The 22,587-nt window shown below is 35.5% G+C and overlaps 1 long non-coding RNA gene across 1 annotated transcript in view; it reads left to right on the plus strand.

Moving 5' to 3' along the window:
• Positions 1–8,748, plus strand: part of LOC103884579 — a 42,079-nt gene extending 33,331 nt beyond the window's left edge. The window contains exon 3 of the long non-coding RNA XR_647211.4: positions 8,165–8,748. This is a non-coding gene — a long non-coding RNA (uncharacterized LOC103884579). The remainder of the gene's footprint in view (positions 1–8,164) is intronic.
• Positions 8,749–22,587: the final 13,839 nt, after the last annotated feature.

Raw genomic sequence — 22,587 nt, forward strand, 5'->3', positions numbered from 1 at the left:
TTTAACTTTGAAGAATGAACTCCAGTCCTATGATCATATAGACTTTACTCACTACTTCAACTATAACATATATCTTTCCACAATTTATAGCACTTGTTTTCTGTTCTTTTGAATCACATAATGAAATTCAATCTGATGAAATTTCTTGCATTATTGTTTTATTACTATTATTTACATATTCTTATTGTTTAAGTTATAACCAATCTTGTTTCTTCCAGAAATGTACAAGTCCTTTAATGGTATAGATCTATCACTTAATAGGATGACATTACATTTATGTTAAACAAATGAAAGTTTCAAACAAATTAAATGACAAAATAGTGAGTTATAGTTTTACTATGTTCTGCAATTGAATATAAAGATTTTGGAAAAATTGTGTTAGTTTGGGTACATTAAGGAACAGATGTAAAGTTGGTATTAGACATGCAAGAAATTTATTGATTGGGGGAGAAGATGGAGAAGGTGGAATGAGCTTTCAGGTTGTAAGGCTCTTCTGACTTCTATAAAAGAGAGGAGGAAGAAAGGAGGATAGATAGGAAGAGTTTCAGATTGCAATACAATTCTAAGAAAGTTTAGACTAGGTTGATGATAAATCCTTGAAATAAAGACACCTATTGAAATAGTCATGTATCTTAAAGAAATAATCTTAAATTATTATTACTGCCATGATCAGTAATCACGTTGGAGCAGGCTGGGGGAGCATTTGGTGCAAAGGCAGTGGTGGATCAAGGCAGAGGCCATGCTTGGGGTCATCAACCAATGTCACTCCGTATAAAAGATTAGAACAGCACATTTTCATGGCTTCCACATCAGCAAAATGAACGTTTTTAGTATACTTTCTCCCAGATTAAGGTAAATATATATTTTTAAGGCAATAGAATTTTGATTCCTACATATTTAAACTTAATGTTATAATGAGCACTTCAAATATGACTCAAATTGTTGTAAATATTTATTAATTACTATAACATTTTTTTATTGTTGTAATCACCTCTTCTTCCCCTCATTGGTGAGGGAAGGATTCTTGCCCTAAGGTTGTGAGGATAGTCAAACGCACAATTCCTGACACTGACAGATGAGATCAATGGCAATATACTGGTTAAATAATACAACCTGTGGAAGGAGAAAGGAGGACACCGCATCAGCTTGCAGGGCAGATGGGGGCTGCACTTGGGACAGAGTAAACAACCAGTGGATGTCTCAGGCGGAATCTGTATTTCCCTTGGTCCCTTCAGAGAATGTAATTAGCGTGTTTGAATATTTCTGTGAGCCAGCAGGAATTGGGAACCTGCTACTCAAGAATAAGCAGGATCTGAGTGTGGTCCCCATAAGAAGGAGGATTTTTGACTAGGGACCTTATCCCCTGAAGAACAGTGAGGAGAGGAATGTGTAGTTAGGGCATTTGAGACCTTTCCTGTTTCACCAGATGTCAACACGGAACATAATATTAAACATTGATTTTAGGATCAAAATATGATAAACGTTGCTAGTGTCAAAATACAATTAATTTCTTTTAATATTGAGTCTTTAAGTTGTTTAAAACTGTCAAAACTTTTAAGTAATTCTGCAACTAGCACATTGAGAATAATCTTTTTGTAATTTATGTGAATTCTAAAGTAGCTTTTAAGAAGTATGTTTTTTATTACAGAAGAAATAAAATTTTTAAATGCTTGATAAACATCGTTCAAATACTATTCAAAAAGACTGAACAATCAACCTGCCACTAATGGTTTATATTGTGCAGTCTTTCAATACCTGTGTCACTAATGCCTATTCATTTAATGAATAATAAATGTCGTAATCCTAATTGATGGGTACATTCTGTATTATTAAATAAATAAAATTGGTTTTGGGGAAAAATCAAATGAGAGCTGTTACTCCACACAATTTATCAAATAAATTATAGATAGATCAAAAAGTTAAATATTAAGATAAAAAATGTAAAAGAAAACATTTTAATCAATATTATGAATAAGTAAGTTTCATAAAAATTGAAGATGCAATTAATTACTTAAAAATTAATAGCAGGACTATGCAGGGTGGCTCACACCTGTAATCCCAACACTTTGAGAGGTGGAGGTGGGCAGATCACTTGAGCCCAGGGGTTTGAGACCAGCTTGGGAAACATGGCAAAATCTTGTTTCTACAGAAATTAGCCTTTAGTCCCAGCTACTTGGGAGGCTGAATGCTTGAGCCCAGGAGGTCAGGGCTGCAGTGAGCCGTGATCACGCTTCTGTACTCCAGCCTGGGCAAAAGAGTGAGACCCTGTTTCAAAACAAACAAACAAAAAAAGATATAATTTTTGCATTCAAAATAAACTTAATTGATAGATTATCAAAATTAAAGCCCCTTTAGAGTTCTGTAGATAAATTGACAAAGTAATCAGACAAAAATAAAAAATAAAATATTAGTGGTAAATAGACCTTGGTGAAAGATATACTACTAATACCTTACTAGTAATCAAAAACATACAAATTCAAAGGAATCAACATGTTTGTTCATAAAATTAGCAGTATTGAAAGAGGAACAAGTTATGAAAGTTGGTGAAGAAAACAGTATCTTTTGGGAAATTCAAAAGACATCACTAGTCATCTTCTAGCTAATGAATTTCATTAGTTGGGACCAAACCTCACACTTCTATAACATTAACAACAACCATTACCTACCAAAAGCTCTTGCAAGGACATAAACTTTGGTCAGAAGACAGTAATAAAAGTGACTGTGATAGATAATATGTAATACAACTGAGGTAATTTCATGAAAACTACAGTGGAAACAATGTATTGCTCTATCATTTAATTATATAATCTAATACAATTTTACTCTAATTTTTGAGGCAGGCAGTGCAAAGAAGAGAAAATGCTCAGTTCTTTCAAATGTGGGACAGGCATTATTATCTCTTCTTTATTGGTTTCTGAATGAATGGGGATTTAGCTTTTACCCTGAAGCTTCTCAAATAAGTCTGGTTACATAAAGTAACCTCTTAATATAATTTTATGCAATTAAGCTATCAGAGAAAGTATTCAAATAAACAAGAATGGAGATTAGTTCTTACATGAAAATTAATCATGATTCCACTGAAAAACTTAATTTAAAGAGAGATAATAAAAGTACAAATGTAGTCAATGTTGTTGCTGACTATTACTATTTTTTGGATTGTTTCTTGGGGTCATTTTAATTTTTATTTAGAGAATTACAATTTTTCCTGAAGACTAGGAAGCAGAATATATAGTTTAACATCAGCACCCTGTGGTTCTACAGAACATCATGTGTACTTAAATGTGATTTGTTTCTGTAAAGTCATTAATTAGTTCCAAAATCAATTTTAAAGTTTCCAGAGAAGAGAAGCTCATAATTTTATAATAGGCAGAACTCCCGTTTTTACTACCACTTAGCAGGGGGCAGAAGGGGGTCTTGATTCTGCTTTCTGTAATTCAGAAAAAAAAAGTTTCTGGTGCCCCGGTCTTCTGTAACCGCTAGCCACCATAAACACTAAGTTTTATTCAGAATAACAAATATAACAGAATGTTCCATGGGACTTTTCCTTTTTTGTTGAAGACCATGGCATTAAATGCTGACACATCCCATAAAGAATAGGTGTTGGATGGCAGATAGACTCTTAGCCCCTTTCTTACTTCTAGTTTGTAAAAGGGAAGAAAAAAATCTAAGGAAGCTCCAGAGTAAAGATTTAGTTTTGGATATAATTACTGGGACACCTTCTTTTCACCCTCTTCTGTTTGGAGAGAAAGGTGATTTCTACTTTCAACTTGCATGCTTTCAACTACATGAGGGAGTTTAGTGAGTCCCAGAGCTATCATGGAACCTGAGTGTGTGTAGAGAAACACTTCCTAGGAGAACTTGAACAGAGTTCCCTGGAGTTCAGAGAGAAGAAGGCTGGTGCCTTACTCTTACCTGGAATAATCCCAGGGGATGAGGTTGGCCAGACAGTACTCTACACCAGAGTAAAGAGAGGGTGTTACTGGGAAGAGTCTGCACTTTCAGCGTGGAACGCACAAGTTAGATTCGTCTTGCAAAAATTCCACCCAAGCAGTGAATTGATCTCAGCAATTGATCTCCTTTAGTCAAGCCAGACGTTATTTTTTTCCCACTCATCTATCCTCTGAACAATGGAGGAGTCAGAGCAACATGTTTGGGGCAGGAGGCAATAAAAACAGCAATGACAACAACAACGACAAGTGGAAGAATAACAAATGAACAGACCACTCCCCTTTCTCCCATTACCAAGTTAAATCTGGGCTGGGGAGATAAAGATGTGTATTAAATCAGATAGGTGATCAAATCAGTTTTTAAAGGGAATATATTTCTTTTAATCCCTGAAAATTAAACTGTTCTAACAATGACAATGAACAAATAAGTTATGAGCTATCAAAGAGGATTAGAGAAGGAGGAGATAATATAGAAGGGGCGATGACATTGTAAGAGAAATAATGAATTCGACTAGTTACATTGTCTACAGTTGTTTACAGGGTGTGATATTAAGATTTTGAGGTGTTCTCATGACCCTTTTCTGAATTACTTACCTTTTCTAGATTAAAGTTGACGCCCTATACTTATCTCATTGTAATACTGTTCTCAATAGAACATGATGCAGTTTTGTCTTCAACCCCATTAACATGTTCTTCATTTTATCTCAAACACATGTTTAAATTTTAAGGTCTTTGGCAAACTCTCTACCAAACTGAATTAGTTTATCCTGTCTCTCTTTAAAAATTTTATTGTGATTACACACCTATATGATCAGTATTATATTTTTAACATTCTTCATCCCTTTTGAGTTGACATTTCAGTTCAAATCTTTCACCCTGGGATAATAAAAAAAGTTTCTGTTTTATTGTATTTCTTCCCAAAAGTCTGACTTGCCTGTGAGACTTCCCTTCTTTCTCTGTTAGATAATTCAGGATGACCCAGTTGCTGTGACTTATGGTTCCTGTCAAGATGACATTACAGAGAAGCATTTCTGTGTGGTTCAGAATTAAGTTCGAACTGGCAGTTTCTCTATTATTTCTTTCTTCTCAGTAAGACAAAAGTCTGCAAATACTGTTATGAATTTTTTAGATGCTCAGTATTAACAGAATAAAAATTATAATATACATTCAAATAGATACCACTTCTACTCACACCACATTTTGTATATTTTTATATTGTAATTTGTGTTAGAAAAGCATCTCTGATATCTTCTGGCTTGCTGGTGACTGCTAATATATTGTCACAAACCTATTGTTTCTGTTCTCTATCCATTTATAAGCATTCAATGTTCTTGTTTTCAACACTCTAGCTCATGAATTCTCACACAGTAATGTTCCTTTTTCATTGTTCCTCTTCACTGTATAGCATAAAACAGTAATAACAAAATTACACAATAAAGTAAAATAGATGGACTTCTTTGTGTTGAAAGAAAAAATTTAACCAAGCATACTTTATGCTCTTTCACTCCTGGTTTATCACAAAATTATGCCCCATCCTCAGCTACAAACTTTTTCCCTGAATTCTCTGTAATGCTCGTTATATTATAAACCAACTTGCATACGTTGTCAACCTTTCTGCAAAATGCTTTTAGCCTATCTTGTCTTAACTGAAAACTAGATCTCTTAGGAACACTTTTTTCTCTATAGTTATCTCTGTAGCTAAATATGCCTGGGCCAGTAGAGAAGTTTGGCATCCCCCTGCTTTATTGTGCCTCCAAACATCACTCCTTTGCCACCATAGGCATTTATGGTGTTTCTAGCTCCTCATTTGAGCATCTGGCCAACTGGCTGTATGAACCTCAGCCTATTCCATTGTCTTCTAACATCCCCCACATCATAAATTTTACAAAGTTGGGTTTACTCCTTCCTTTCCCTCCCAATCCCCACTTTATCCTAAATGTCAAATTAGAAGTCAGCTTCTAAGTAGAACCTGTCCCAGTCTCATCAGATCTACCTGAGAGGACAAGAAGTTTGTTTTTTGTTTTCAGTTCCAATCTAGACTTACTGAGTCAACAAATCATAAATCTATTCCCTAAAGTAAGAGAAGAAGAAGAGTTCCTTTTCCTGTTTAAGACCAATGCCTTAACCTGTGCCACAATCCCATCTCTCTCTCCTATGATATTAGTGAATAGCTCTGGCTGCTCTATTTTTCAACTTCTCCTTCTCTAAGGCATTCTCCACACCCTATTAACATGCTCACTGCTTATCCATCTTAAAAACCCTTCTTTGACCTCACATCCCTTTCTGGTTGCAGCCGATCTTTTCTTCTCCTCCTTATTGATATTTCTTTAAACAGTAATCTACCCTTGATTTGAAAGCTTGATAATGACATCTAATTCTCTCTGGGATTGCAGCACCCTTACTAAGTTTCTTGACTGAAGCTCTCACTTTTTCCAAGTGACCCTTTCTACATAGAATTATTTTTCTTCCAGTTCTGGTAAACATTCCCTTCTTGTCACCTTAGTTTTAGAGTGGTAATAGAGTCCTGCCTTTAAGCTCTGAGCTACTGTATTATCCTTTGTGGTTTTTCTGCTCCTTGCCATCATTTTTGTAAATCATCCTGTTATTAAATTTGCCTCTAGTTATCTAATTTTAATGTGGCATGCTTCCTGTGAGGATCTTAACTAATGCAATGTTCAATTCTCACCCAATGTAATCTGGCTTCTACCATATTTTTGTAATAACACTGTTCTTGCTAAGTGCTCCAGCTACCTACTAATTCCTATTCATAATTAGTCTTTTCAATTTTTATTATATTGCCATTGCCATAAATCTAGTGACACTCTCCTGTGACTTGCTATTTTCACAAATTCAAATGTACAGCAGTCTTCTTGTCTTACTGTAGCTCCTCTCTTTCTTTGATTAATATGTATTTTTTTGGTATTCTCTTCTAATTTGGTATTATCCTCTGGGAATTTCGTTGCTACCTCTAGGACCAACTCAGCCCATTGTTATTTCTTATTCTACATTTTCATATTAGGAAAACTAATCAATAGACAGAGTTTCAACAATCACATGTATGTTAAGTATCCTAAATCGATATATGTACCCATATTTCTTTCCTGACATTCATATTTTAATACAGACACCATCTCCTGGAAGTTTCTGTCCAAAGTGTTCCCATGAACTCTGTCCCTTGTTAAGAGTGTTTATCCTGTTTATCATCATTATTATTATTATTTGATAGCAAATTGATACAGCCAGACATTCATGGTAAGAATCCTAAGAGTTATGTCTGATCATCTCCATCTCTTCCAACATCTAATCAAAAGTTATCACTGACTGTTATCTCCTAGAATGTATGCCATTCTATTCTTCTCTACTACAAATACATTCGTAGGAATCATTGAGCTAATAATTTCTTCCACTCAGGAACATTCTTTTTTTTTTTTTTTTTTTGAAACGGAGTTTTACTCTTATCACCCAAGCTGGAGTGCAATGGCGCAATCTGGGCTCATTGCAAACTCTGGCTCCTGGGTTCAACAGATTCTCCTGCCTCAGTCTCTCGAGTAGCTAGGATTACAGGCATGCACCACCACACCCAGCTAATTTTGTATTTTTAGTGGAGATGGGGTTTCTCCATGTTGGTGGTCAGGCTGGTTTCGAACTCCTGACCTCAGGTGATCTGCCCATGTTGGCCTCCCAAAGTGCAGGGATTACAGGCGTGAGACGAAGTGCATGGCCGTGAAGTTCTTATAACAGTGATTATCAAAAAAGTTCAATGCTCAAGAATGGTGCTTTAACATGATGTCAAAATTTAAGTTCCCAACAAGATACCAAACTACAATAGATATGAAATTACAAAATCAATCAGGATATAAAGGGTCATCAAAGGAAATAATCAAAATTTGTATCTGTGTTATTTAAAACTTCTCACTTTTTATGAGTGTATAAAAAAGATCAAGAGAGCAGTTTGAGAAAATTTATTCGAAAATAAATCCTGTGAATCCCTAGTCTCCTTCCAAGGAGAAGGTAGGATGTAAGTTGTCCTCTTTATCACCTAAAAATATACAGTGATTGCACTTCAAGGAAATAGCCCGGAGAGCTTAGTCTGTATTATATACACTCCATAAGTGTTGAGATCCAATGCTCTCACCCAGAAATCTAGAAATCAATACATGGGCTGACAAACTGTTTTAATGGAGAGACTGAGAGCTGAATTTCATCTTTCATCCCAGATGGTATGAAGTCCTGTTGAAGGGGAATGTGTGGGAGCATGTAAAGACTCCACCATATGGGTGGTGTTGCCCACCTGTGAAGTTCACTAAAGAGGAGTGGTCAAGCAGCGACACACAATAACGTGCCTACAAAGCATGCAGAAAAGCAGCCTGAGAATATCATGGGATCCATAGTGCTGATAACCTTCAAAGAACCATGAACACTCCAACAGATAAGGTGTCAACTTCAACACCTGCCAGGTTACTTCTTTTTTCTATCATCCCAGGCTGAGAGTTAAACAGCAACTAGATTCTGGAATTATGGAAGTAAGCAGAGAGAACAGAAGCTATCATTCTTCTTTCTTCAAATGCAGGTTGTAGCCTTTTACATGATTCTACTTTGATTTTCTCAAGGTTCATCTCCCATAAAACTACCAGAAAAATCTATTAAAATACAAATCAGATAAATCCCACCTAAAGTCCTACATGAAACTCTTCAGTAGCTCTTTTATCTGAAAGCGCCTTTGCTGTACAATAACCTCCACAACGCTGTACCTGCCTATCTCTCTGAGGCAAATTCTCAGTTAATTCCCCCCAGCTACCCGCCTGCCCACAAAAAAAAAAAAAAAAAAAAAAAAAATGATGAGGAAATGTTGAGCAAAAAACGACAATTCTCCTATATCTGAAATTTAATGCTGCTGGCACAAAGGGACGGGAGAGTAAATTACAGAAATGATGAGAGTCAGTATTATTGTTTTTTTCTTTAAATTGTGATTTCTTTGAAAATTAAATTATATGCATACATAAATACATGTGTATAATCTGAGTTTCACAGAAATCACAATGCATGTGTATATATGTATGTGTGTGTGTAGTTTAAAAAAAATAAGACTATGAGAAATGTTTGTTTGAGTGCATGTGAATGTAGGTATGTATCTTGGTGTTTTGGAGAAAAAACATGCAGAAATCATAGTTCAAATATACTTAACTATAATGTTAACTTTCTCCATGACGTTTTTTCTATAGAAATAAATAATTATCATTTCTTCTTATAACACATTTTTTGAGAGCTTTTTACTGCCCCAAATCAGTTGCTTCAATAAAGCCAATTATACAACACACTTCTTATACTATAGAAAATTAACTTAAGGTTAAACTACATGCAATCAAATGGAAAACTGGCAACACAAGGAGTTGAAAGGAAATATAACTTAATTATTCTAGAACTAGAGCAAAGAATATGTGGAGGAAAAGGGCGGGCTCTAAATAATGTTCAATATCATGAATTAAAAATCATATATATTAATTTTAAGACTATAATACTAGTTCAATGGCTATACAAGTATTAGTTGATGAACCCAAGTGACACCATAATTGAAAGGCAAAAACGTCACATATATTACTTAAGAAAATCATTCCATCTATAAAGATTTTTGCAGAATTTACATAATTATTATCAATAAAATCATACTGCATAAATATATACCTTGGAAAATTATATCTTTGTATTTCAACCTAGGATTACTACATTTGAAATTAAAGAAACTTCAAATTCAGGCATCACTTTAAATTATGTCTCTGTATATTAACTTCTATTCCATTTAATGTGAATAAATATACACTACAGAATTTATGAACTCTAGAAATGTCAGATATGCTCTTCACATTGTAGCATGCTGATGGAATTCACATGGAATAGGTCTCCTCTGATTATGGCCATTATGAAGAACAAATGACAGAGTTAGAAACCTACTAATAAATTCAAATTTTCCTTTAAGGGTAAATTCTATCAGGAACTCTCAATTATCTTCCTCAATTTTAAGTTTTTATTTCAGTGTATATTTTGTTTCCTCACGTTCACAAGCGAATTATTAAAAAGAAATATATCCTTACCTAATTGAAGTCAGACATTCTCCAGGTAAGATACTAAGCTATCCAACAGGATCAGATTATGAAATCCGAGTCACATAAATCTCACTCACTGATATTCTACTCGGTATCACTCTTTACTGAATAATTTCATGGATGCAAGCAGTCAGGCTCAGATGCAGCAGAGAATGTTCTAGGCTGTTGAGGCTGTTCCCCAGCTCCCTTCCTTCCATGTTGGATGTGTCATACTAACCCAATACAGTGAGGTTCCTAAGGGAGATTTGTGGGGTCCCTAACTGTCTTTGTTTTGTGTTGCTGTTACAGAGAAATAAGACTCGGCAATTTATAATGAACAGAAATTTATTTGGCTTGTGGATGTAGGAAGTCTAGGGACATAGCATCAGCATCTGCTAAGGGCCTAGGTGCCGTGTTACCCATGGCAGAAGGCAGAAGAGCAAGTGAATTCCCAAGACAGAGAAAAAATGGGGCCAACTTTTATCCTTTTATCACTCCCAAGATTTCTAACTCACACCTATGATACCAGCATTAATCTGTTTGTGGGAGAAAAACCCTCATGGCCTAATAATTTCTTAAGTTCTACCTCTTAATTTCATCACAATGGCAATTATATTTCCACACAAGTTTTGAAGGGGACATCCCAACAGTAGCATTCTACCCCTGCCCTCTCAGAACTCATCATTCTCACATTCAAAATACATTCATTTGATTCCAATAGCCCCAAAGGTCTTAATTCCTTCCAGCACCAATTTAAAATTTAGAATCACAGAGTCTCATCTGAATCAGAAATGGGTGAGACTCAAGGCATGATTCATTCTGAGGCAAATTTCCTCCAGCTTTAAGTCTGTAAAATCAAAATAAATTATTTACTTCCAAAATACAATGGTGGGACAAGCATAGGAGAGGCATTCTCATTTGAAAATAAAAGAAATAGGTAAGAAAAGATGAGTAACTACTGCCAAGTAAGTCAAAACCCAAAAGGGGAAAAAACATTCAGTTATAAATCTGAAGAATAATCACCTTTGACACCATGTCCCACATCCCCCAAGGCCTCAGGCAGCCCCACTCCTTTGGCTTTGCAGGCCTCAGTCCACTCAGCAGCTTTCAGGTGGCAGAGTTTCCTGTCTGCAGCTTTCCCAAAATGAAGCTGCATGATAGTAACTCTACAGTTCTGGGGTTTTCAAGGTGACCCCATCTTCATGGCTTCACTAGGCATTGCTCAAGTGAGGATTCTCTAGAGTGGCTTCACTCCTGTGTTTTTGCTGGGCATTTTCCTTGTGGGGGCTGTGTGAAGTGGCTGTTCCCCTGTGAGGAGGTCTGCCTGGGCTCCTAAGTAGTGATGGACGTGGAGATCATCATGCCTTTACAGCTATTGAATGATGTGAGCTTGCAGAATTAGCACCATATGAACACTGCCAACTTGTACCTTCCAGAGTGGCAGGCCAAGCCACACCTGAGGCCACTTGAGCCATGACTAGGCTGGTCAAGAAGCATTGCACTAGAATGGCAGAGTACAGATGTCTATGGCAGATCTGGTCAATGAGCTTGTAGAAGGTGCCCTGGACCCATCTCCAAAACCATTCTGCCCTCCTATAGCATGGGCCTGTCATAAAAGTAGCAGCATCAAAGTTCTCTGTAATGCCTTTGGTGTTATTCTGCCATTGTGTTCATGATACCTTTTGTCCATAGTAATTTCTTTAGCAAATGATGGATGGCTATATCCTTGTTTGCTCTTCTTAACACACTTTTTTACTCTTTGCATGGTGAGGCTGCAAATTTTATAATTTTTTACATTCTGCTTGTCTTTTAATTATAAATTCCATCTTCAATTACTTGTTTTCCTCTTGCATCTTACTGTAAGTGATTTAATTTTTTTTTTTTTATTTCCATAGGTTATTGGGGAACAGGTGGTTTTGGTTGCATTAATAAGTTCTTTTTTTTTTTTTTTTTTTGAGATGGAGTTTTGCACTTGTTGCCCAGGCTGGAGTGCAATGGCGCGATCTTGGCTCACTGCAACTTCTGCCTCCCGGGTTCAAGCGATTCTCCTGCCTCAGCTACCCAAGTAACTGGGATTACAGGCATGTGCCACAACACCTGGCTCATTTTGTATTTTTAGTAGAGATGGGGTTTCTGCATGTTGGTCAGGCTGGTCTCAAACTCCGGACCTCAGGTGATCCACCCACCTCAGCCTCCCAAAGTGCTGGGATTACAGATGTGAGCCACTGCACCCAGTCAACATGAATAAGTTCTTTAGAGGTGATTTGTGACATTTTAGTGCACCTACCACCCAAGCAGTATGCACTGCACCCATTTTGTAGTCTTTTAGCCTTCACCCCCTTCCCACCCTTTTCTCCTGAGGTACCAAAGTCGATTGTGTCATTTTTATGCCTTTGCATCCTTATAGCTTAGCTCCCACTTATGAATGAGAACATATAATGTTTGGCATATTAGTCTGTTTTCATGCTACTGATAAAGACATACCCAAGGCTGGGGAGAAAAATAAGTTTAATGGACTTTCAGTTCCACGTGTCTGAGGAGGCCTCAAAATCATGGCAGAAGGCAAGAAGGAGCAAGTCATGTCTTACATGGATGGCAGCAGGCAAAGAGAGCTTGTGCAGGGAAATTCCCATTTTTAAAACCATCAGATCTCATGACACTCATTCATGATCATGAGAACAGCACAGGAAAGGCCCGCCCTCATAATTCAACCACGTCCCACTGGGTTCCTCCCACGACATGTGGGAATTGTGGGAGATACAATTCAAGATGACATTTGGGTGGGGACACAGCCAAACCATTTCATTTGGTTTACCATTCCTGAGTTACTTCACTTAGAATAAGTCTCCAGTCTCATCCACAGTGCTGCGAATGCCATTAATTCATTCATTTTTATGGCTGAGAAGTATTGAGAAGTATTCCATCATATATATACCACAATTTCTTTATTCACTCGTTGATTGATGGGCATTTGGATTGGTTCAACATTTGCAACTGCAAATTGTGCTGCTATAAACATGTGTGTGCAATATCTTTTTTTGTATAATGACTTCTTTTCCTCTGGGTAAATATCCAATAGTGGGATTGCTGGATCATGGTAGTTTTACTTTCAGTTCTTTAAGGAATCTCCACATTGTTTTCCATAGTGGTTGTACTAGTTTACATTCTCACCAGCAGTGTAGAAGTGTTCCCTGTTCACCACGTCCGTGCAAATATCTACTGTTTTTGACTTTTTGATTATGGCCATTCTTGCAGGAGTAAAGTGGTATCATACTGTGGTTTTGTTTTGCATTTCCCTGATCATTAGTGATAATGAGCATTTTTTCATCTAATATTGGCGATTTGTATATCTTCTTTTGAGAACTGTCTAGTCATGTCCTTAGTTCACTTTTTATGGGATTTTTTGTTTTTTTTTTCTTGCTAATTTGTTTAGGTTCATTGTAAACTCTGGATATTAGTCCTTTTTCAGATGTATAGATTGTGAAGATTTTCTCCCACTCTGTAGATTGTCAGTTTACTCTGCTGACTGTTCCTCCTGCCATGCAAAGTTCTTTAGTTTAGTTAAGCCCCGCTATTTATCTTTGTTTTTACTGCATTTGCGTTTGGGTTCTTGGTCATGAAATCCTTGCCTAAACCAATGTCTAAAAGGGTTTTTTCTGTGTGTGATTTAAAGTAGCCATGCAGCTTCTTCAATATTTTGCTTAGAAATTTCTTCCACCAGATATCCTAGTTCATCACTTTTAAATTCCACCTTTTATAAAGCCTTTGGGCTTGGATACAATTAACCCAAATTATTCGCAACTGTATAACAAGGATGTCTTTTACTCCAGTTCCTAATACTTTGTTCTTTGGTTCCATCTTAGACTTTGATTGATTGGACTTTACAGTCTGTCTTTCTGACTACATTCTGATTATGATCACTTAGGTAATACCTAAGAAGTTTTAGGCTCTTCCTAGTTCTAGGATCTTCCTCTGAGCCATCACCAGAATTGCCCTTAATGCTGCATTAATGATAATCTAGGCTTTTTTCTAACTTGTTTCTTCAAATTCTTCTAGCCTCTATCCATTTCCCAATTCCAACAGTGCATCTACATTTTCAGGCTGTTACAGCAATAGTCCTACTCTGGGTAAATCAACTGATTTACCCAAACAAATTAGCAAGAAAAGAACAAAACAAAAAAATCCCATAAAAAGTGAACTAAGGACACGAATAGACAGTTCTCAAAAGATTTTCTTAGTCTGACTTGTGTTGCTACAACACAATAACACAGACTGGGTAATTGGTAATATACAGAAATTTATTTGGCTCGTGATTCTGGAGGTGAGGGCCTTTGTGCTGCATCATCCCATAGCAGAAGGCAAAAGCACAATTGAGTTTATGAGACAGACTGGGAAGGGAGCCCAACTTTATCCTTTTATCTGCAACTCATTCCCCCAATACTAGCATTACTCCTTTGATGAGGGCAGAGCCCTTATGCCCTGATCACCTCTTAGGGGTCCCACTCCTTTATTTCATCACAATGGTAATTAAATTGCAACATGAGTTTTTGAGGGGACATTGAAACCAGGGCACTAACACAGTAGGATGAATTTAAATTATAAAACTTTTACATTTTATGCCCCAAGGACTTCATAAGTTTCATGACATTCTCCAGGAGACTAGACCTCATACATGCTGAGTTCTATTTATAATAAGAATCTGCTGCCAGGGAATTATTCTCAGGGCATTTTAGAGATCAGGTCTCTTCCTTATGGCAAGTATAATCAGTTGATTTACCCAAACATCCAGATGATGAAAAGATTAGGCTGGGTCACCTGGCATCTTTTCTTTCTTTGGGGTATGTCCTGGATGAAGAAACAAAATATACCAGGTCAGCTGCTTTAACTTCACTTAAATACATACTCCTTGTTTAGAGGAATTTATATCTTTATGGAGTTTAAACTTTTTTTTATAATAGTATATTTTGTTTTGAGGGGACACTAAAGAAGCCCATTGAATGAAGTAGGCAATATGCTCAGATTTATATACTTGCCATAACATGTTTACAATATATATTAAAACATAGTTAAGTAAAAGCCAAATATTATATTAGTTCAATGAAAACCAGGTAATGTAGTATCCAGAAGGAATGGTGAGTGAGAATAAGAATTAGGCTGGTTAAATGAATATTTAGATTAAAAAAAAGAAAATAGATGATTTGATAATGAGTTAGCTATAAAGAAGTAATGGAAGGAATTTTGTCTCTGAGATAATTATTAACCACAAAAATTAGCATTTGCATTATCACCAATAAAATTATATTTTGAAATAAATGTAGCTTTGATGCAATTTTCTGAAATGAAAGATAAGTTTTGGGAGATTGAAATTTTCATGTCCTGGTAACTTGCACTTTTTATTGTATTGATATTGATGTATTTTTACTAAGCATGTATAATAATTCTAATAATAATTTTGTAAGTGCTTAGCCCCATGATTATTTTATAAATATTCTTAACTTTGAAATCTGAGAAAAACACAAAATAATGTGCATGTGTCACATATGCTGCTTAATTATGGTTCCTGGTAGTCATGTGAAACTCTGCCCAAGGTCCTTGATAATGGAGGATCTACAATCTATCCTGCAATCCCTGATAAAAATCACTTGTTTGAATATAATAGTTATAGAAGCACTCTGTATAAGTTAATTGATTTCCATAATTTTTACTCTATTGGTGAACAAATGATTTAAAGTCAATATAATACAGCTAAGATTGTTTGCAAAGAAAACACATTATCAATATTAAAATACATATTATTAAGAATTCTTAAATCAGCCCCATATTGTTTGTGTGAAAAAAGAGATTTTGCAAACAAAACTAAAATTAAGATATTTCCGTTTTGTACTGAGAATTTTAACTCTATTCTACTAAGAAATCTGTCTGCCATATGTTATACCAGTCAATGACTAGTTTGTAATTTGGGTTAAGGACATTTGGAAATTAGTACATTTGGAGTGAATTTGTTTTCTGCTCTCAATGGTTTTCATTTGTACTTTTGAGTATAAATTACTACTAGCTTCATTTCATTTATAATTATAAATTTAAAATATTTTGGCTACAGTAGCATTTAGTGATACATGCATGCTCCAACAGCATTTTGACTTACAAAAAATAACTAGATTTTGAGAGATATTTGTTGTGGTTCAATCACATATATCCATATTAACATGTGTATGCCATATTAATAAATCATAACTCCATACCCTTATTAATATGGTAAATGTGTAATAAATTTGTTTTCTCAAATTTTTTATACAAAAGAATCTCTAATTCTTCTAACCAGTTATACTTTCTCTAGTATCCTCTGCATGTGAACAATCAAGAACTGGCTATGTGGTTGGGCACTGGGCAGCATATGATCTGATTATGGATTACCTCTTCTCCAAAAGTAAAATTCACTCTTCTAGATGATATTTTTATTAACAATTGCCTTTTTATTCCTAAATAGCAGAGACATTTTATAATATACCTAGCACATTGTAACATTGGATTGATCTCTTATCATCTGAATGTTTTAATACACATTCCTTTATAAAATAAAGGAATGTTTTAATGATAGTGAATTCCATGGCAAAGGAAAAGCAAATTCATATCTGGTGTTTCCCAAAATCACCTTCAAGATGTCTAAGAATCTCCTGCCAGGTGGCAGAAGATGATATTTGAATCTGAGGATGTTTAGAGAAACAAGGAATGGCATAAAGCAGTGATCTGGATAAAATAGTATTATATGTAGCAATGCTTTATGAATAAATAATATCTGCGATGTGGCTTTTTTATTTGGGTAATGTGATTGACGGATAAAACAGAAACAGAAAAAGCATATATTGAACAAAAATTTCTATGAAATGTATTTGAATTCTGTAGAACCCCAAAGTATAATTAAAAGAGAATCCCTAGCAATCCATCTGTGAGGTTTTGTAATAACATGCTGAAGTTCCAAAAAGTCAGTTTGCTTTATTAAACAGTGTGTTCTTTCCTAATAATAATTAACAAATATTTGACAACTTTTAAATGTTCATTCTGTTTGAACGACTTAGTTGTAATTGAAACCATTTTGTAGTTAAAAATCAAGTAACTAATTGAACAATACAATTTGTCTTAACGACACTACAAATTTCTAGATTTCATTATAGAAAATCTTTTCCTAATTTGAATACACACATGCACACATACACACACACACACACTCATAACAAAACAAGGAGGAAATATTCATGATTATTCATGATTATTACGGTTCTTTTTCTACAACTAGTCACATGGTCATAGCTGGTATTTATCACTACCTTCTTCTACTGCCCATTCTATATATTTTTTGCCTTCAGCAAGCACCTCAGGGGGGTCATACTTCTTTCCCTGGTGGGATGACCCATACCTTCATTCTGGAAGGGTCTGAGTCATTAGCAGTCTTGCCTGGATTGGGTTGTTGTAATTTTCCATTGATAATCACAGGGCATGCTAATACTAAGAGATGTCCTAAAGTATCTCCTGTATTGCATACATATTCTCCCTTTCCTCCATTGTGGAGTATTATCCAATATCCCCCTATTAAGTCACATCAATCACCACAGCCAACACAATAACTCCCTTCTTTCCCTGTTAAATCAGAGGCATGGGAAAGCCAAAGTGGTCAAGTGGTAGTCTTCACTGCTAATTCAGTGGAATCATTGTTGTGTCTCCTGGTGGAAGTATTCCTCCATTTGGAGATAAAACCTTTATATCAGCAACACGTAAGATTATCGGAACAGAGAGCAAACATTTTGCTAATGAGACATTAAGAGTAACACTGAGTGATGTCATTCCTATTTCCTCTTCTGGATTTTTGGAGCCATGAATTCTGTCTGTGGAATAAACAGTACTGTATACTGGACAATTATTCAGATTATACACAGCCTTCTGAAGAACCTTGCCCTAGCTGCAAAGAATTGCCACCTGCTTGGTGCTGTAGCTGAGTTTTTAAAATGCCTTTCCACTAATCTATCAAACCAGCTGCTTCGGGTTAATGCAGAACATGGTAAGACCAATGAATTCTATAAAAATCCCATCACTGCACTTTATTTACTATGAAGTGACTGCCTTAATTGGAAGCAATAATTGATGGATTAACATGACTGTAAATAAGGCATTCTAAAAGTTCATGGATGGTAGTTTTGGCAGAAGCATTGCACGGAGGGAAGGCAAATCCATATCCAGAATGTCTATTTCAGTAAGAACAAAATACTGCTCCTTCCATGCTGTAAATGGTCCAATATAATCAACATACCAGTAAGCAGCAGACTGATTACCTTAGGGAATGATGCTGTATCAGGAATTCAATGTTGATCTCTACTTCTGGCAGACTGTGCATCAGTGGTGGCCATAACCAGGTAAGCCTTCGTAAGTAGGACTCCATATTGCTGAGCCCATGGATAACATTTATTCCTGCCACCATGGCCACTTTGTTCATGAGCCCATTAGACAGTGACAACAGTAGACTGAGAAAGAGCTAGTATTCATAGAACAATTAGTATTATCTACTTGATTATTAAAATCCTCTCTGCTGAGGTTACCCTTTAGTGAACATTCATATGGAATACAAATATGTTCATACATTTTACCCTTTAAGAGAGAATTATCCACATACTTCCCAAAATTTCTTTGCTACCAATTTTTCAATTGTTTTTCCTCCAAGTGCCTGACCATCCAAATAAATACCATTGGTCACAGACCATGAATTAGTCTATTACTGCACAATTCGCCATTTCTCCTTCAGAACAAAGTGAAAAACCAGATGCAATGTTTGAAGTCCTGCCAATTGGTAAGATTTCTCTTCACCACTATCTTTTAAGGATATCCAAAAAAAAGCCTATAGTGCTGCACCTGAATTTTATCAAATCTTGCCTGCATTTCATGCAGAACCATCTGTAAACCTGGCATGAGTCTTCTTTCTCTCTGTTTGATGATCATAGATATTTTCCCATGCAGCTATAGGCACAGGTTGGGAGAGAAATGTCCATGGTCCTCGCACCAATTACACACAAAAGCTGTGAAATTGGTGTGATGACCATGGGCATTTGGGCCACTTCTTCAAATATCTTGTCATGCCAGCTTGACCCCAGTGGAGTGCTACTGGGATTGCCTACCTTTATGACTTGATAGGTCAGATGATACCCAGTTCAAATGTATTGTGGGGATTTGACTCTCTATTTTTATAATCCAGGTTAGACTGCGCTCACTTAACCTAGAACTTATTTGTTCATACACACCAAGTAAGAATTTAGTAGCCATCTCTTTTACTTTTAGGAGCTCTATGACCAACTAGTCAATGCTCAGATTGCGTGGTAATTTTTGGCAAATGGTTAAGTGTTCAGACCTAATAAGGTCCAGTAGGCCAAAAGATGTTTTCCAAAAGGAGAGTAGTTACCTAAGGAGGATGGCAAGGCATTGCTCCAAAATTCTAAGGGATTGTGCTATGATCGCTTAAAGGGGCCTGCCAAAAACTCCAAGCAGCGCCCCTATCTGCCATTGATACTCCAAGCACAATTGATTTGATAGATCATATAACCCAAGTGACACAGCAGCTTGCATAGTAGCCTGGACTTATTGCAGAGCCTTCTTCTGTTCTGGATCCTACTAAAAACATCTAAAAACCAGTCGATTTTCAAGTCATTAAGTAAATGTGATGGAGTAACACACATCAATGAGGAATACATTGATGCAATAACTTATCCTTCACCTTAGAAAATATATCTCAACGTGTACAATACCATTAGCCCCTAAACATTTTATTGAGGTAGAAGACCTCTGAACTTTTGTTGGATTTATTGCCTACCCTCTTATATGCAAATGTCTTATCCATAAGCTCATTAGGTCTAGTCAATATGATTCCATTAATGTAACAGACTGGTGTGATAAGTTATAGAAGGGAAGCGTGATCAAGGTTCCTGCAAACTAATTTAGGACATAGGGCTAGAGAGTTGATATAGCCATGAGACTCAGGACAGTGCAAAAGCATTGCTGGCCTTACCAGCCAAACACAAACTGCTTTTGGTAGGCCTTATTGATAAGGATGAAGTAAAAGGCATTTGCCAGATTAATAGCTGCACAACAAGTACCAGAGGTTGTGTTGTTTCTCAAGCAATAAAACTACATCTGATACAGCAGCTGCAATTTGAGTCACCACCTGTTTAGACTTAGGGTAATCCACTGCCATTCTCCAAGAACCTTCTGTCTTTTGCACAGGCCAAATAGTCTATTTAAATAGGGATATGGTGAGAATTATCACCTCTGCATCTTTCATGTTCTTGATAGTGACACTAGTCTCTGCAATCCTTCCAGGAATGCAGAATTGTTTTGGTATACTACTTTCCTAGGTAGAGGCAGTTCCAGTGGCTTCCACTGGCCTTTTCTGTCATAGTAGCCCTCACTTTCCAGGTTATGAAGCCAGTGTAAGGATTCTGTTAGCTGCCGAGTATATCCATTCCAGTTATGCACTCGAAACTGCAGAAATAAACACAGGATGAGTTCAGGGACCTACTAGGCCTACTGTGAAATGGACTTGAGCTAAAACTCCATTGATCACCTGACCTCCATAAGCCCCTACTCTGACTGGTGGACCACAGAAGCATTTGGTGTCTCCTGGAATTATTGTCAGTTCAAAGCCAGTCTTTATAGTCCCTAAAACATCTGATTATTTTCTTTTCTTCAGTACGTATTTTCCCTGGTCAAAGACTGTAGATCCTTATGGGGAAGATTGGGAGAAAGATTAATAGGGTGTTGTAAGTTTTTAAGTTTTAATTTCTGTGGGTACATATTAGGTGTGTGTATATATATATTATATATATAATATATGGGTACATTTTAGGTGTATATATATTATATATGTATATGTTTTACTTTACATGTAATAATTTATATATATACTTTATATATAATAATTTATATATAAATACTTTATATATAATAATTTATAAATACTTTATATATAATAATTTATATATACTTTATATATAATAATTTATATATAAATACTTTATATATATTATATATAAAGTATATGTTTATGGAGTACATGAGATATTTTGATACAGGCATACAATATATAATAATCACATTAGGGTAAATGGGATTTCAAGCATTTGTAAATCATTTCTTTGTGTTATAAACATTCCAATTATACTTGTTTGGTTATTAAAATGTACAATAAATTATTGTTTATTGTAGTCACCCTGTTGTGCTATCAAATACTAGATCTTATTCATTCTCTATAACTATATCTTCATATATTAAACATCCCCACTTTCCCCCTACCCCCCCAGTACCCACTCCTAAAACCTGGTAACCATAATTCTACTCTCTGTGTTTATGAGTTCAATCATTTTAATTTTTAGCTCCCACAAATAAATGAGAACATGCGAAGTTTGCCCTTCTGTGTCTAGCTTATTTCACTTATCACAATGTCCTTCAGTTTCATACCTTTTGTTGCCAATGACAGAATCTCATTTAATTTTACTTCTAAATAGTACTTCATTGTGCATACATTTTAAAATTTTGTACCACATTGTCTTTATCCATTTATCTACTGATGAACAATTAGATTGCTTCCACATCTTCACTATTATGAATAATGTTGCAATAAACATGAGAGTACAGATATTTCTTTGATGTACTGATTTCCTTTCTTTTGCATATACACTCAGCATTGGGATTGCTGGATCATATGGTAGTTCTATTTTTTCATTTTTTAGAGAACCTCCAAATTTCCAAATATAGTTGGCAAAATTAATTGTGGAATTGAAAATACATTTAAATCAAACCGTTATATCAAAATTTGTAGAGTAAAAACATACTCCAATATTAACTGTTTATTTTACTTAATTTGGGTGAAAAAATTCCAGCAAGAAAAGAGAACTAGTGAGATCACTTAAGCTATGGTGTTGGGATGATAGTTTTACTTTGTAACCATCAAGTAATAAAACATTTGATTTAGAATGACATTGAGCCATAACATCAAGTAGTGAAAATTTAAGATGCTGGTTCAATTTCCCATCAGATAACTCAGCCATTTATAAGTGAAAGCTCCCATATATCAGTGATAAATGTAAAAACAAGATGTTTTGCTGGTTGTAAAAAATGGTCTCAGAAATACTTAGCTTTAATAGGCATGATATCTAGGATGTAAAGTTGATAAATTATCATTTGTTTTATGATGGTATCATTGATTCTTGGAATCAATTGTTGCCTGTTTATTGGTTTGTAATTTTTTGTTATTGTTTTGTTTTCTTTTGTGAAGTAATTGGTCAGCTCTAAGACTCTAGTACTCATTCTAAGTAGGCTTTGAATCCCCTCTTACTTTATTCATTTTACTCCTATCACACATACACATTTTTCTCTCTTTCATGTTGCCATCTATGTATCTTACTTGTAAAATTTAAAAATAATTTATTATATTTTTTGTTAAATTAACAAAGCCTGTTTTGTTTATGGACATAAAAAGTTAACACTGCTTCATGAACTTGCAACATTATTCATCAAGGGCAATG

This window comes from Papio anubis, chromosome 3, assembly GCF_008728515.1.
Source record: "Papio anubis isolate 15944 chromosome 3, Panubis1.0, whole genome shotgun sequence".
In the NCBI taxonomy this organism is placed as follows: Eukaryota; Metazoa; Chordata; class Mammalia; order Primates; family Cercopithecidae; genus Papio; species Papio anubis.